General features: G+C 42.7%; 1 pseudogene; it reads right to left on the bottom strand.

Moving 5' to 3' along the window:
* Positions 1–5,204: 5,204 nt before the first annotated feature.
* Positions 5,205–10,632, bottom strand: LOC142452378 (ubiquitin-like FUBI-ribosomal protein eS30 fusion protein pseudogene; annotated as a pseudogene).
* Between the last annotated feature and the right edge of the window lie 4,538 nt (positions 10,633–15,170).

The following is a 15,170-nucleotide window of genomic DNA, read 5'->3' as shown; positions in this document are numbered from 1 at the left end:
CCTCCTACTCCTGGACTCTCCTTCCTCTATTGTTGCAGGTCAATAGAGACCAACTGTGTGCCCTGAATGGCCACTTGCAAGCTTTTTAAGGCCCTATGTGTTACTCATTGAACGAAGAGGTAGAACAGAAGCACTAAGCTTGTTAGAACAATTAACTAAGATGTCCCATGAAACCAGGATCCTAAACCTCCAAACCAAGGAATCAAATGCCATGAGGTGTTCGATTACCCAAAAGCAGCTTTAATAGTGTGGGCCCCCTCTCTCTTTCTCATCATTGTAAACATTTTTATTGCCCATCTATTGCCAATTCAACTTCTTACATGTGTACAACTTATTGACAGCAGTGGCAATAATTGACTTTGCAGTCCTGCCGTTAATCAATGTAAGATTTCTTTCCTCTTTAGCTCTCGTTATCCCCACTCCCAGCTGCCCTAGGGACCTACAAATAAACTTTGGTTTCTCCGAATTTGTCTTTTCTAGTCTTTAAGAAAGCGAAATTATGCAGTGTTTTTCCTTTTGTGGTTGACTTGATTCCCTCAATGCCATCTCTTTAAGCTCCAGCCACACTGTGGTTAATGTAAAGACTTAATTTCTCCTATTGGCTGAGTGGTATCATTGTATGTATGGACCGCATTTGTTGATTCACTCATCTGTGGACGGTCATTTAGGATGCTGTCAATTTTTTACTACTGTGAATACTGCTGCAATGAATATTGGTGTACTAGTTAAAAAACATTTTTATTGAGATGTAACTCATGTACCATACAATTCAGTGGCTTGAATATAAGAGTTATGCTATCATCAACACAACCAGTTTTAGAATGTTTTATTCACTTTTGTACTCATTATTTTAGCTCCCCCAATCTCCCCCAACCTACTCTGCCATAACGCTAAGGAATTAGTAATCTAGTTACTGTCTATAGATTCACCTATTTTGAGTTTCACATAAAACCATGCCAAAATACAACAGAAAAATTTGAGTTCAAAAGAAAGCAAAATAATTAATTAATTAAATTTAAAAGAAAGCAAAATAGAACAAATTAAAAATTAGTCAAAGGGGGAAAATGATAATATTCTTTTGATAATATTTTTAAATTGGGCATGACTGTGTCTGCCTTAGTCCACTCTACCTGAGGGCAAGGCTATTCACGTTCCCAGTCAGTTGTTCTAAGGAATTCGATGTAGGGCTAAGCCCCGTGGTGATTCGGAATTGGATTTTGAGTTTCACTGTCATCCATGCTCAGAATTTGAGCTCTACTACAATTCCCTCCTCTGATCTTGTTAGTAGGTGCTCTCAAGTTGGTTTCGACCCAGGGCGACCTATGCACAACAGAGAGCCTTCCTCTTCGTTGCTGCCCCTTCACTTTCCCAGCATGATGTTCTCCAGGGACTGATCTTTCCTGACAGTATGTCCAAAGTATGTAAGACGAAGCCTTGCCATCTTTGCCTCTAAGGAGCACTCCGGCCCTACTTCTTCCAACACAGATTGGTTTGTCCTTTTAGCAGTCCATGGTACTTTCAATGTTCTTCTCCATCACCTCAATTCAAATACATCAAGTCTTCTATAGTCTTCCTTACTCAGTGTCCAACTTTCACATGCCTATGAAGCAATGGAGAATCCCATGGCTTGGGTCAGGCGTGCCTTACTCCTCAAAGTAACATCCTTGCTCTTCAACACTCGAATGAGGTCTTAGCAGCAGATTTACCTAATACTCTTTTGATGCTTCCGTGTAAATTGGTTGTGGTTTGAAGCAAGATTGACTCCTCGACAGTGTCAACATTTTCTCCATTGACCATGGCCCGGTTGTGAGGATTTGGGTCCTCTTTCCCTTGAGTTGTCATCCACAGTACGATCCTTGATTTTCCTCAGCAAGTGCTTCAGTTCCTCCTCACTGTCAGCAAGCAGGTTGTGTCACCTGCATACAGCAGGTTGTTAATAACCCTCCAGTCCTGATGCCACGTTCTTCTTTTGGATTTTATTATTTACAATTCTTGGATCATACAGTCTGGTAGTTTCCTTCCAGTGGGCATGGCTTGCTGCTAGTTTTAAGATAAACTTAGGACCTCAGATGCTGTTCTTTGATAGCCAGGTAGCGTCTGACTTCTTCACCACACTTTGCAGAGCATCCATATCTTTAGTGATCCCTTCAGGAAAATAAATAGTGAGCAAGACTGTATCATAAGAACTGATTGTTCACCTCTCCTCCCTCTCTCCGTTTCTCTGCCACCCCGAGTGTGGTGGTGCTCCGACTTCACCATGTCGTCTCATAAGACTTTCAGGATCAAGAGATTCCTGGCCAAGAAACAGAAGCAGAATTGGCCCATTCCCCAATGGATTCGAATGAAAACCGGTAATAAAATCAGGTACAACTCCAAGAGAAGACATTGGAGAAGAACCAAGCTGGGGCTGTAAGGAGCCCCCTGAAGGGTGGCACGCATGGCCGCATTTTCCCAGGCTCAAATTTTGTCCCCATCTGATGACTTGAACTTCTATTGGCAAATAATCTGGTTTATTCCTTGTTTTTTTGCTTCTTAATCAAGTTTAACAATAAATGATGTAAGGCTGTTGGTGTGAAGAAAAAAAAAAGAACTGATTGTTCTTAGGCTAGATCTATGTTAAGTTCGAGCTCAAAATCCATTCATATATCTAAGATTTACGAGTATGTATATCCCTGTTCTACTTTAGTGGCAACATTGTTAGCTTTTTGAGAGATCATTAAGTAGTCCATGAGGCCTTTGTATTGCCATTCTAATAACAGTATTATTAAACTAGCCACTGGTACAGAATTTAAAATATTATTGAGATGAGAAGAATATTCATATATAGGAAAGCTTTTTTGATTAACATACAGGGGTGTTCACTGATCTATATTAAAAACTATGAGAGTTAAAAGGCACAAATTCAATTACACTCATTTACTGTGGCAGAACCATGTCTGTAGAACTAAGACAAGTCCATGACAGCTAACAAACTATGAAAGTGGCATACATATGTTACCCTTAAGTTGCCTATTATTGGGCAATCTCAAAATCAGGAGATTTGAACTGAACGCCAATCACTTCCAAATCCACGACCTTGGCATAATAGTCCTTTTCTACTTCATTTATTAGGGCACTGCAATTTTAAGTTCAAAGGGATATATCAGTTCCTTTAAGCTGAAACAGCTGTGTTAAAGGCAAAGCCTAGTTCACTTAGTGACGTTTCAGACTTAGATTTTTCTTGTGTGGCTTATGTAGTATGCTGTACACCTTGAGGGGACAAGAGCTGAAGTCCAGGTAGTCTGTCGTATAGGCCATGGGTCACCAAGGGCTGAGAAGAAACTCAGTTAAAAACATATGATTAGCCATTAGTATGTGGTGGATTCTCCCCCTTTGGTGGGGGGTGGTCCATAAAGCAATGTCAAGTGTTTTCCCCAAGGGCAAGCTGCCTTTCCACTTTCCTCTACCATCAACAGAAGTCCGATCATCAGACACATCCCCCCCATCCTCCTTGATTATGAATTTCCACCAGAGTGCACTAAGAATGACTAACAGGCACTACCACATGGCGTGGACTATTTAGTCCTCTCTCTGTCCCTTCCTATTGGGAAACTCTCTAGCGGAGGTGAGGTCTCCCCTGGAGAAGTGGCCTCTATGATATACAAATAAGAGAATGACAAGTGGGTTACAAGCATTAGGCGGTCAGCCCACCCGTTGCCTGGTCATACCACACATTGAATGACTTTGTCTTGTTCTTATAGCAAGGGTCTCATACAATGTTTGCCTTTTGCAATTGACTAACTGCTCAGCATAATGTTCGCCATGCCTGGCCTTATTGTGAGGTCATGATTGTTAGCGAGCATAATGTTTCATTCTGACACATCTCGTTTTGAGTCTGCTTTCAGATCGTTTGGGGTATATTTGTAGGAGTGCAATTGCTGGGTCATATGGTAGTTCTATTTTTTTGTTGGTGTTGAGGAATTGTCACACTATCCAATTTCAAGTTCTCTCTAGCAATGGATAAGGGCTCCAAGGTCCCTTATTTACATTTTAAATTATTGTTATGTTTTTATTGAGTTTAATTTCATTTTTCATCTTAGCCATTCTACTCATAGTGCAATGTCTTTTTGTTTTTTAGTAAACTAGTTTTAAACCTCTTGTTTTTTGTTTGGATCTTCCTGATGACTGATGCTGCGGAGCGTGTTTTCATGGGTTTGGTGGCCATTTGAATGTGTTCTTTGATGAAATGTCTCTTCAAGTCCTTTGACCATTTTGTAATTGGGTTACTTGTCCTTTTGTTGTTAAATTGTGGACACTTTATATATATATATTATCGTTATTAGCTTCTTGTTGGGGGTAAGAGTATGGTTTCCAAAGATATTCTCCCAGTCCGTAGTTTGTCTTTTCGCTTTTTTTGTAGTCTTGGACAACAGTTTTTCATTATCATGAGATCTTTTGTCTTCTTAAACAATTTTGTCTCCCACTTGAATGAAGACCAAGAAGACACACTTATTGAGTGTGTGAGGGACACAAAGCAGCAAAAGTATTAGATGAGAGTATTAAAAGATAGAAAATGACTTGGCAGGCTGGGAGGTAGACTAAAGCCAAAAAAGGAGTTTAGTAAGATAAATGAAAAGTTCATTACTAGGGGGAAAATAAATATGCACACAGTTAGGATAAAAGAGATTTAGTTTTGCATTGGGAAACAACCCAAGGGACAACCCAATGTCAGTCACTATGTGAGTAGTAGACTTCCAGAAAGGTCCATGGGAATTTAAGCTGCATACACAGAGGAGGGCTATCAGGCTGATTAAAATACTATACGTTAGATACAATATAAGTCTGCAAATGGCAATGCCTGATGTGAATATATAGTAATGCTGAAAGTGGAGCTAACCGAGGCCGAGGGTACACTAATCTGCTCAAACCATATCTATAGTATTGGTCCTAGTTCTGGGCACCAACTTCAGAGAAACTTGAGCTATGTAAGTGTGTTCCTGAGCTAGGAATGAAGACGAAGAAAGGTCTCTGAACCTTGATAAATATGGCAGAGGGGGGAAAAATCATTGATTGAAATAATTCTATTTTATTAACATTATATACAACAAAGTGCATTCTTTAAAACTGCGGTTTGGCGATCTTTGACATTTGTCTTTATTTATTATTTATTTTTTTGGCCCGGGGCGACATGGCTTTATTATTAGCAAGTCAGGGTTTCAAAGGCTTTAGGAGTTGGCATCCGGTCCCTTCTTCTTGCCAAAGGTAGGCACAACGTTGACAAAACGCCGTTGTACTGCATCGGCCGCTTGGCCCGGCCAGTCTTCTTCTTCTTCTCCTGTTTAGCCGCCTTGGGAGTCTGGCCTCTCACTTTGCCAGCACGAGCCAGGGAACCGTGGGCTTGGCCTGCTACTTCTAGAGTAGCCGGGGCCTCCAGCCCACACTGGTTCAGGGTCGCCCCATCCTCCAGAGGCGAGCCTCCCAGAAGCACCCCCTGGTCTTTGGGGGCGATGCCCTCCAGCGACGCTACCTGGGCCTCGATCTGCGCGACTGTCTCCTGGCCGGTCACCTCGAGTGTGTGTAGCCCCTGGGCTCGAAGGAAGAGCTGCTTAATGGCGGCTGAAAGGTAGCGCCTGCTCCGAATAGGGAGAAGATGGAGCTGCGCAAGAGCGACATTTGTCTTTATCCATGAAACTATTGCCCCAATCAAGATGTGGAACCTTTCTATCACTCCAAAAAGATGCTCGTGCCTCTTTGTAGTTTAATCTTTCTTTTCTCCAAGCCCTAAGACAGCCACTGATCTGCTTCCTGTAACTCTGGGTTAATTGACATTTCCTAGGCTGGCCGCATTTTGAACCAACGTCCTTGTGGCTACTGACCCAATGCTTAGCCCACTGTGCGACCAGGGCGCCGTAGAATTTGATATACCATGTATGCTCGTGTATAAGCCGAGCCTTTCAGCTTATACACGGGTTCAGCTTATATACGGGTCAGTGGTACCCCAGCAAGGTGTAACATCTAGCCCCCCACCTCCCACACCCAGGGAACAGGTTGAGCACCCGTTATCTCGGGGGTGATTGCTGTTTCTCCGCTGTTCATTCAAAGCCCCGCTGACATTGCAGGGCTTTGAATGTTTACTCACATCTAACCAATCAGAGCCGTTCTATGACATGTATCTTTGAATAAGCCTTTTAAAGACCGTGTGCGAAGGATGTGGCATGAGTGGATGTCATCTGGTCACGCCTGACTAACAAAAGGAGGAAATCTCATGAAGCCTGACATAGAGTTAATAGCAAAGTGGGTTCACGATGCATGGGAAGACATTCCAGAAGACATGGTGCGACGTGCCTTCCAGAAATGTAGTATTAGTAACGCTATGGATGGCAGTGAAGACTGCGCTTTGTGTGAAAATGACAGCAGTGATGGTGATGATGGCGATCTCAGTGAGGACAACGTCTATGATGACTTCACACCAGCTGAGGCTCTGTATTGGAATATGGATGATGAGGAGGAATCCAGTTTTGAAGGATTTTAACTCTTTACATTTTAGCTTGGTTGCTGATTGAGCTCAGGGAATAGTACTCTTAAGGTATCATTGTTGATACCTTCTTGTTTTTGTTGAACCTATTTTCCACTTACTGTGCTGGTTTACTAATGCTAAATGACTTGTCCTTTTATTTTTTTTAATTTAAAATAAATATTTAAATATATTACCCCACTGATGTCTCAATTTTTAGTAATTTTATTTTCATTTGATTTTATTATTGACACTCACCAATAGCTTCTGCATTTTCCACCCTAGGCTTATACTCGAGTCAATCAGTTTTTCTGGTTTCCCAGGTAATAATTAGGTACCACGGCTTATACTCGGGTTGGCTTATATTCGAGTATATATGGTAAATGGAATATTTGTTTTGTGGCTGGCTTTTTTTATTCAGCAGGTATATTTTCAAGATCTGTCCATGTTGTCCCCTGCTATTAGTATTTCATTCCTTTATTTTTTTAAATAAAATTTCCTTTTTATGGCTTAAACTCGCTGTCTCACACAGTGTTTAGCAGAGTGGAGGTCCTGGGGGAAGCTGGACTGTGCTCAACTATACATTATGCAAAGTGACTCTCTTGATTATTTTGGAGAGAATTTTTCTAGCTGAATTTCATGGTCTGTTTCAAATGCAGTCAGTTCCTTTCAGGAGAGTTAGAACTTTTGTCCTTTGAGTTGGAGCAAGGTCAACAGGGATCACAATGTTCTTAGTTTGCTGTTGCATTGAGTTGATGCCGACTCCTTGTGACACGATAGGACAGGGCCGAACTGCTCCTGGGAGTTTTCAAGACTGTAACTTTACTGGAGTAGAAAGCCCCATCTTTCTCCAGTGGAGGAACGGGAGGTTTTGAACGGCTAACCTTGAGGATCACAGCCCAATGAGTAACCACTACACCACCAGGGCTCCTTTTTCCAAGGATAGAACCTCCATTTCTTGGTGGAGGAAAAGATCTCTAACTCATAGCCACAAACCAAAAGCCATACTCACTGCCATCAAATCAATGCGGACTCACTGACACCCGTGGGTTCCCAAGACTGTAACGGTTTACAGGAGTAGAAAATTGTGCAAATGACCATCTTTCTCCCTCACTGCTGTGGGTAGCTTTGACCTGTAGGCACTGACCATTCGACAGCAGCCTAACATAACCGCTACACCACCAGGGTTCCCAAATCCTGCCACATTCACCAATAATTTACCATTTTCAAAGCAACTTGGATGAAAAATGGTGGTGGCTTACCCTTCCTGTTGAGATATGGTAGCCCTCAGGCACAGAGGGCAGAGTGAACCCCGTGTTCTTCACTGTACACCCCAGAGTTGAGCTTCCATCAAGGTGAGCTGGAGAGCACACAGTGGGTGATGACCAGACTGCCAAAACACTCACTGTCTTAGTACGTTTCTTAAATATTTATTATCTACTTAAAACAGCTTCTAGAGACTTAACACGAAGGGGGGGGTGTTTTCACCAGTTTTGCTTGTTTTGCTGGGTAGTGGATTTACAGAGCTTCCTCTGCTATAATTCTAGAGGTCAGAGGCAGTTTGGTTCGATCCTAGAGATATTCTGAGTTTTATGTACTGGATTCTTTTTGGCGCTGGCTGCTAGAAAGTGATGTGCTTCCCTTATAACTGGAAGAGGGAGTAAGAGTTCATATTCTGTATTGTTCCTCACTTCACCTCTTCTCTGTCCATATTTTCTCTTCGTTTGTTTTCATTTTATGTAATTATTTTGTATCACATGCACTTTTTTGAGCCTACAAAATCATGGAAATTTTTATGAAACAAAAATATCAAAATGTGAAGCTATTATTTCTCGGAATAGCCTCTGTCTCAGATATATATACTTGCTATTGTGAATTTGGTGAAGGTACACAGAGCAGATGATCATTTTTGCAGTCAATGGTTCATACGCATTCTGTCTCAACACATCCATTGCGATCCCCTGAGGGTTGCCCACTTCCTGCCTGTGTTTCCTGTTTCCACTGCTCTTCTTTCCTAACCCTGGGTATTTCTGACCTTGGGTCAGTGCATGCTTTTGATCGTAAATGACTGATTATTCTAACACAGCAGTGAATTCCATTATAGACCTGAAAGTGAAGGGCCATAGTTTGGGGGGTTCCACTCATCTCTATCTTTTGTAATTTTGGATTTTGTTCCACATTTTCTCCCACTCTTTCCAAGACCGGATGTCCTTTCCTGAGCATTGGTAGTAGTAGCAGGGCACCATCTAGTTCTGATGTCAGGGTTGTGGAGGCTCATGTTTGTGAGGCCCATTTGTCCATTGAACTAAGTATTTCCATTTAGCTCAAGATCTTCATCACTCTGTGTGTGTGTGTGTGTGTATAGCTTCAAGACATTTCTTTTTTGGCATGTTTCAGATTTTATTTATAATTGAATGAGATCCATCTCCTCAGTCTAGCTTAATTTTCCTTAGCTTTAATTTATTTCACCTTTTTGGCCCGGAATCAGGAGAAATATCCAGACATTTCTGATGAAACACATTCACGAGCTCCTTACAAATACTGCCTGTCAGGTGGGTGTGCCCTTCGTTTCCATGAAACGCTGTTGAGGTGGCGTCTGAGGGAGAAAGCAGGCTAGCTCTCTGGGAGGCAGACTCCCCGTTTTTAAAGCCGTCGGTAGCGTGTACTTGCCGATACAGCTTGGGTCTCAGGTATCTCTTCTCTAGGTTTCATCACTCTTCTTCCTCCAGGTGGGCAGAGACCAATAGCTGTGCCTTAGGTGACAGCTCACCAGCTTTTCAGGCACAAATGGTTGCTCACCACAGGAGACTGTCTTTGCATTGACTTGGGTGTCTCTGGGGACTGTGGCCCTGATCCCCCAGGCCCAGCGCCTCCTTCCCTCACAGTGTTTGGTTTTCACAACCCTACCCGGGTATGCGCCACCACATTGATGGGTTTGTTTTCAGTCAAGGTCCATACTCATACATAAATGTTCTCTGTCAAACTCGGGCATCCACTTTCCCTCTCACGTCTGTACAGCCTACATGTCTCTCCAAGCATCTGTTCAGAGATCAGCACTACTGCAGGGCTGCATCACATTTTGAAAGCCAAGTTCATTCCTTTTGGGAACACAGTGGGATTAAACTAAATGAGTAATTATGTACAGAATGAAGGACAAGTTTTAAAACGGACGGTAGTAATGATTGTAGAACACTTCTTGATGTGAGTGAGCTATTGAATTGTATGATCTTTGAATTCTATGCCAATAAGACCGCTGTAAAACCCCAATACATGTGGACAGGACTCATACATACATGATGTTACGTGAACATTTCCCCTCAGGCTGTCTAGACTCTCCTTAAAAAAAAAGTAAATTAGGACGTGTACAGAATTTATACACTCAAACAATACTGAAACACTGGTTTCCAAAACAAAAACAAAAACACCATCCCGCTCCTGAGTTCACCGATGCTGCAGTAAGGAAGGTCTTTCCCCTAGCAGTGAGGGATAGAGAGAGAGGGCCTTCTAACCAGAGGAGATACAGAGAAGCCCCTTTCATTCCCCTGGCACTTTGCTGGTTCAGAGTCTGTCAGCCAAGCCCTCTGTTTCAGCCCTGTTCTCATCCTGGTCTCTCCCGTGCTGGGTCCTGCCCAGAGTGGGAAGTACGAAGTGACTTGCTTCTAGTTGACAGTTCCCTGGAGGCATTTGGGATTCAGATAGCTCAGTCTGCTAGTTTCATTTCCTAGAGGTGTGTTGATATTCCCTGTTGCCTCCCATCTTCTTTCTAATTCCCTTTGACTTTATGCCCCCAGTTGCCCAGCCCACCCCACCCCGCCTCACTGGAACAGCCCAGATAAATACAGTAGAAGGAGTCCTCTCTGGAATCCGCCAAGGAATCAATGTTCCTTTGAATTAAAAGAATGGCAGCTTCTGACTGACCTTTTTAAAAATGAAGAGCTCCCAACAGAGGTGCCATAGCAAACTGTCACCGAGGTTTAGCAGGTCGGTGTAAATTAGTTCCTCGGATTGCTTCTTAAAAGCCCAGTGTGGTAAGGACAGGGCTGTGTGGTAAAGTGGGAGTTTGGAAGAGAAGGGGCGATAGAAATGGGCTGGGTCATTTTCCTGAGACTGACTTACCACAAAAGGAAGCCTGGCGGCATGGTAGGTTATGCGTTGGGCTGCTGGCAACAAGGTTATCAATTCGAACCCAGCAGCTACTCCATAGGAGAAAAAGGAGGCTTTCTGCTCCACAAAAATGGACAGCTTCAGAAACCACTGGAGCAGCCCTCTCCAATCCCTTTGGGTCACTGTAAGTCCCAATGGACTTGATGGCAGTGAGCTTGGTTTTTGACTCGGTGCTGGCACATTGCCAAACACCTGTTGGCTTCAGACAACAGAGATTTATTCTCTCACTGTTTCTGGAGGCCAGAAACCTGAAATCCAGGTGAACTATACCTTCTCGGGAGATGCTAGGGAGCATCCTTTCTTGCCTCTTCCACTTCCTGATGGCTCTAGGATTTCCTTGATCTGTGGCCGCATAACTCCAACCTCTGCCTCCAATGTCACATGACCTCTTTGTCTCTGTGTCACCCTCTTTTGTCTCCTATAAGGACACTTGTCATTGAATTCAGAGCCCAGGATGATCTCATCTCCCCATCTTTAACTTAATGCTGTTTGTAAGGATATGTTGTCATGGTCACAGATTTTGGGGGTTAACAGGTAGACACACTGTGAGGAGGCCATCATTCAACCCTGGCAGAGGGCACTTTCTGAGTTCGGAGTAGAGCATGATAGTCAGGATAGGGGCCAAGCAGCAGACATATTTGCTCAACATTTGAAGATTTGCTGAAGTTGACAGACGGAGGAAGACTGACGAAGGGGCATAGGAAAGTTGAACAGGAAGTGGGTCAGAAGTTCCTGACTTCAGTCTTTATTACACTATTACTTCTTGATCAGCATAAAGTAAGACATTCACATTTTAAAATTTAATCATTTTATTGGGGGATCGTACAACTCTCATCACAATCCATACATTCATCCATTGTGTCAAGCACATTTGTACATTTGTTGCCCTCATCATTCTCATAACATTTGCTTTCTACTTAAGCCCTCAGTATCAGCTCCTCATCACCCCCGTGAACCCTTGACAATTTATAAATTATTATTTTGTCATGTCTTACACTGTCCGACGTCTCCCTTCACCCATTTTTCTGTTGTCCACCCCTCAGAGAAGGGGTTATATGTAGATCCTTGGTATTGGTTCCCCCTTTCCACCCCACCTTCCCTCCACTGTCCCGGTATCATCACTCTCACCACTGGTCCTGAAGGGTTCATCTGTCCTGGATTCCCTTTGTTTCCAGTTCCTACCTGTACCAGTGTCCATCCTCTGGTCTAACTGGACTTGTGAGGGAGGATTGGGATCATGATAGTGTGGGGGAGGGGAAAGAAGCATTTAAGAACTAGAGGAAAGTTGTATGTTTCATGGTTGCTGCACTTCACCCTGACTGGCTCCTATCCTCCCTGTGACCTTCTGTAAGGGGCAAGACATTCACATTTCACTGGTTTAATTTCCTTCAATGTTTTATATCATGCTATTTTAAAAATATCACATTTTTATGTGCTCAGTTACTATTTGAATAGTAATGAGCTTCCAGGTTTTACAAAACAAACAAAACTGAGCCCTTAAATCTGATTTTTGCAAAGACAGATGAATTAGAAAGTAACTGTTTTCATGATAAACAGGTTTATTAGTATTGTGAAATTACTTTTAGTATAAAGCTCTCTCAAGTATTTGGCCTTTTTAGATTTTAGATGATTCCATTTCCAAAAGTATTGTTTGCACATGATCTTTCGGGACTGCGTTGTCCCTGTAGAAGAAGACACCCCTGACCTGAGGAAAATGGCGAAGCTAATACTTGGATTTCTTGTAGAGGCAAAAGCTCTGACTTCATTCTTCAGCCACGCTGTCCATTTTTTATTCTTTGGGCAGAAACAGGCAAGCATAACTCTTTTCTCCTCTTAAACATGCTCAGAGGCCACAAACACCTTTAAAAGTCAATCTTATAGTATTTTATATGCTTTCTTTTCTATTGATATTTTGATCTATTTTATTTTATTGTTCTTGTTAGTTTATTTGTTGTTGCTGTTGCTTTTAAATGGTTTTCTGTAGATGAAATCCAAGATAGGCAAATCTATGGAGACAGTAACTGGATTAATGATCCCTTGGGGAGATGGTAAGGGAGTTTGTGGGGAAATGGGGAGCTAAACATAATGAGTAAAAGATTGAAGAAAGCATTCTAAAAACATGACTGTGGTGTGATTGAACTGTTGAATTATGTGATATGTGAATTTTATGCCAATAAAACTTTTGGGGAAAATTTAAAATGTAGATCTTATTAATGGAACACCAGTAATTGGTTGTATTCCTCTTGTGGATGATCAGCCTCTCTGCCTTTGTATACATTTAGATGTCTTAAAATAAAATTGTATTGTTCAAATAATCTGGCAGGCATAGCTCTTTTCAGACAAGGAGATGTTTATGGTTGGCTGAGGCAAGGCAGGCCCAGCTCTGAATGTCCAGGTTTTACACTCAGGGTGGAGACTGTAAGGGACTCTTTTTACTCCTGGCCTGGGCAGCTAGAGACGTGTAGCAGATTCTGGTTTCTGTTTACTAGTCCTTTTTCTTGTGTGTCCAACAGTTCAATGCTTGTGGTGGTTGGGAAAATCGTCCCCTGTACGTGGGCTTCTACAAAGCATGGTCTCTGTGAGAGTTTAACGCTAATACGTAAAAGTTTGGATTGTTACCAGGGAATGATGCATCAGGATTGCTTACAGGGGTTGGAATGGACTCAGAGGTCTTCTTTTAAGGAGCGTGGAGGGGGGACTTGACTGAACATGACTAGATTCTGACCAATTTCAAGTATACAGTTGCTTCTAACTTCTTCTCTCACCAAACTGACACCAGCCCCACTATGAGCAAACTCTAGAATTCAGTGGTTCTCTACCTTCCTAATGTCGTGACCCTTTCACACAGTTCCTCATTACTGTAATTTTGCTACTGTTATGAATCATCATGCAAATATCTGATATGCAGGATGTATTTTCTTTTTTTAAAATGTATTTTAACAATTTATTGGGGCTCATACAATTTTTTTCACAGTTCATACATATACATACATCAATTGTATAAAGCACATCTGTACAGTCTTTGCCCTAATCATTTTTTTCTATTTTCTTCTTTTACATTTTATTAGGGACTCATACAACTCTTACCACAATCCATACATATACATACATCAATTGTATAAAGCACATCCATACATTCCCTGCCCCAATCATTCTCAAGGCATTTGCTCTCCACTTAAGCCCCTTGCATCAGGTCCTCTTTTTTTCCCCCTCCCTCCCCTTTCCCCCCTCCCTCATGTGCCCTTGGTAATTTATACCTCGTTATTTTGTCATATCTTGCCCTATCCGGAGTCTCCCTTCCCCACTTCTCTGCTGTCCCTCTCCCAGGGAAGAGGTCACATGTGGATCCTTGTAATCAGTTCCCCCTTTCCAACCCACTTACCCTCCACTCTCCCAGCATTGTCCCTCACACCCTTGGTCCTGAAGGTATCATCCACCCTGGATTCCCTGTACCTCCAGCCCTCAAATGTACCAGTGTGCAGCCTCTGCCCTATCCAGGCCTGCAAAGTAGAATTCGGATCATGGTAGTTGGGGGGAGGAAGCATCCAGGATCTGGGGGAAAGCTGTGTTCTTCATCGATACTACCTCACACCCTAATTAACCCATCTCCTCTCCTAAACCCCTCTATGAGGGGATCTCCATTGGCCGACACTTGGGCCTTGGGTCTCCACTCTGCACTTCCCCCTTCATTTAATATGATATACATATACATATCTACATATACACATATATACACATACATACACACACTTATATCTTTTTTTTTTGCATGATGCCTTATACCTGGTCCCTTGGGCACCTCATGATTGCACTGGCCGGTGTGCTTCTTCCATGTGCAGGATGTATTTTCATTGTTACAAATTGCACACTATTAAACATAATTAAAGCATAGTGATTAATCACAAAACAATATGTAATTATATATTGTGAAATATTTATGTGTTTTCCGATGGTCTTAGGCGACCCCTGTGAGAGGGTCGTTTGGCCCCCAAAAGGCTCGCTACCCCCAGGTTGAGAACCACTGCTCTAGATGATTGCTTGTACTTCCAACCAGATGCTAACTTGAGACCTCCCAGCCCGCTCGGGGGAGAAAGATGAGACTGTACATCCATAAAGTTTTACAGTCTGGAAACTCTATATCGGGTCTCTATGAGTTGGAACAGACTCAAGGGCAATGTTTTTTGTTGTTTTTGCTTCAAGGAAGCAAGGAAGTATTCCCCCCGAGGCCCGTGGTAGGGACGACTTACTGAAATCCAGAGCACATCTGAGGGAGGTGGTTGTCCAGAGAAGGAGCCCTGGCCGCACCGCGGTTAAACGCTCAGCGTCTCCGAGAAAGAAAGATGCAGCATCAGCGTCTGTGAAGGCTGTGACCTAGACACCGATGGAATGTTCCGCTCTGTCTGGTAGGTCTCTAGGCGCCAGAATTGATTCCCCAGCACAAAACAGTTGTATGTAAGCACTACTCTTTTCCCATCCAGAAAGGCAGGGCGCTCTCTTCTTTCTGGACTTCAAA

This window comes from Tenrec ecaudatus, chromosome 7 (assembly GCF_050624435.1).
Source record: "Tenrec ecaudatus isolate mTenEca1 chromosome 7, mTenEca1.hap1, whole genome shotgun sequence".
NCBI lineage: Eukaryota > Metazoa > Chordata > Mammalia > Afrosoricida > Tenrecidae > Tenrec > Tenrec ecaudatus.
The sequence above is the reverse complement of the archived record's forward strand: the minus strand, read 5'-3'. Positions and strand labels throughout refer to the sequence as shown.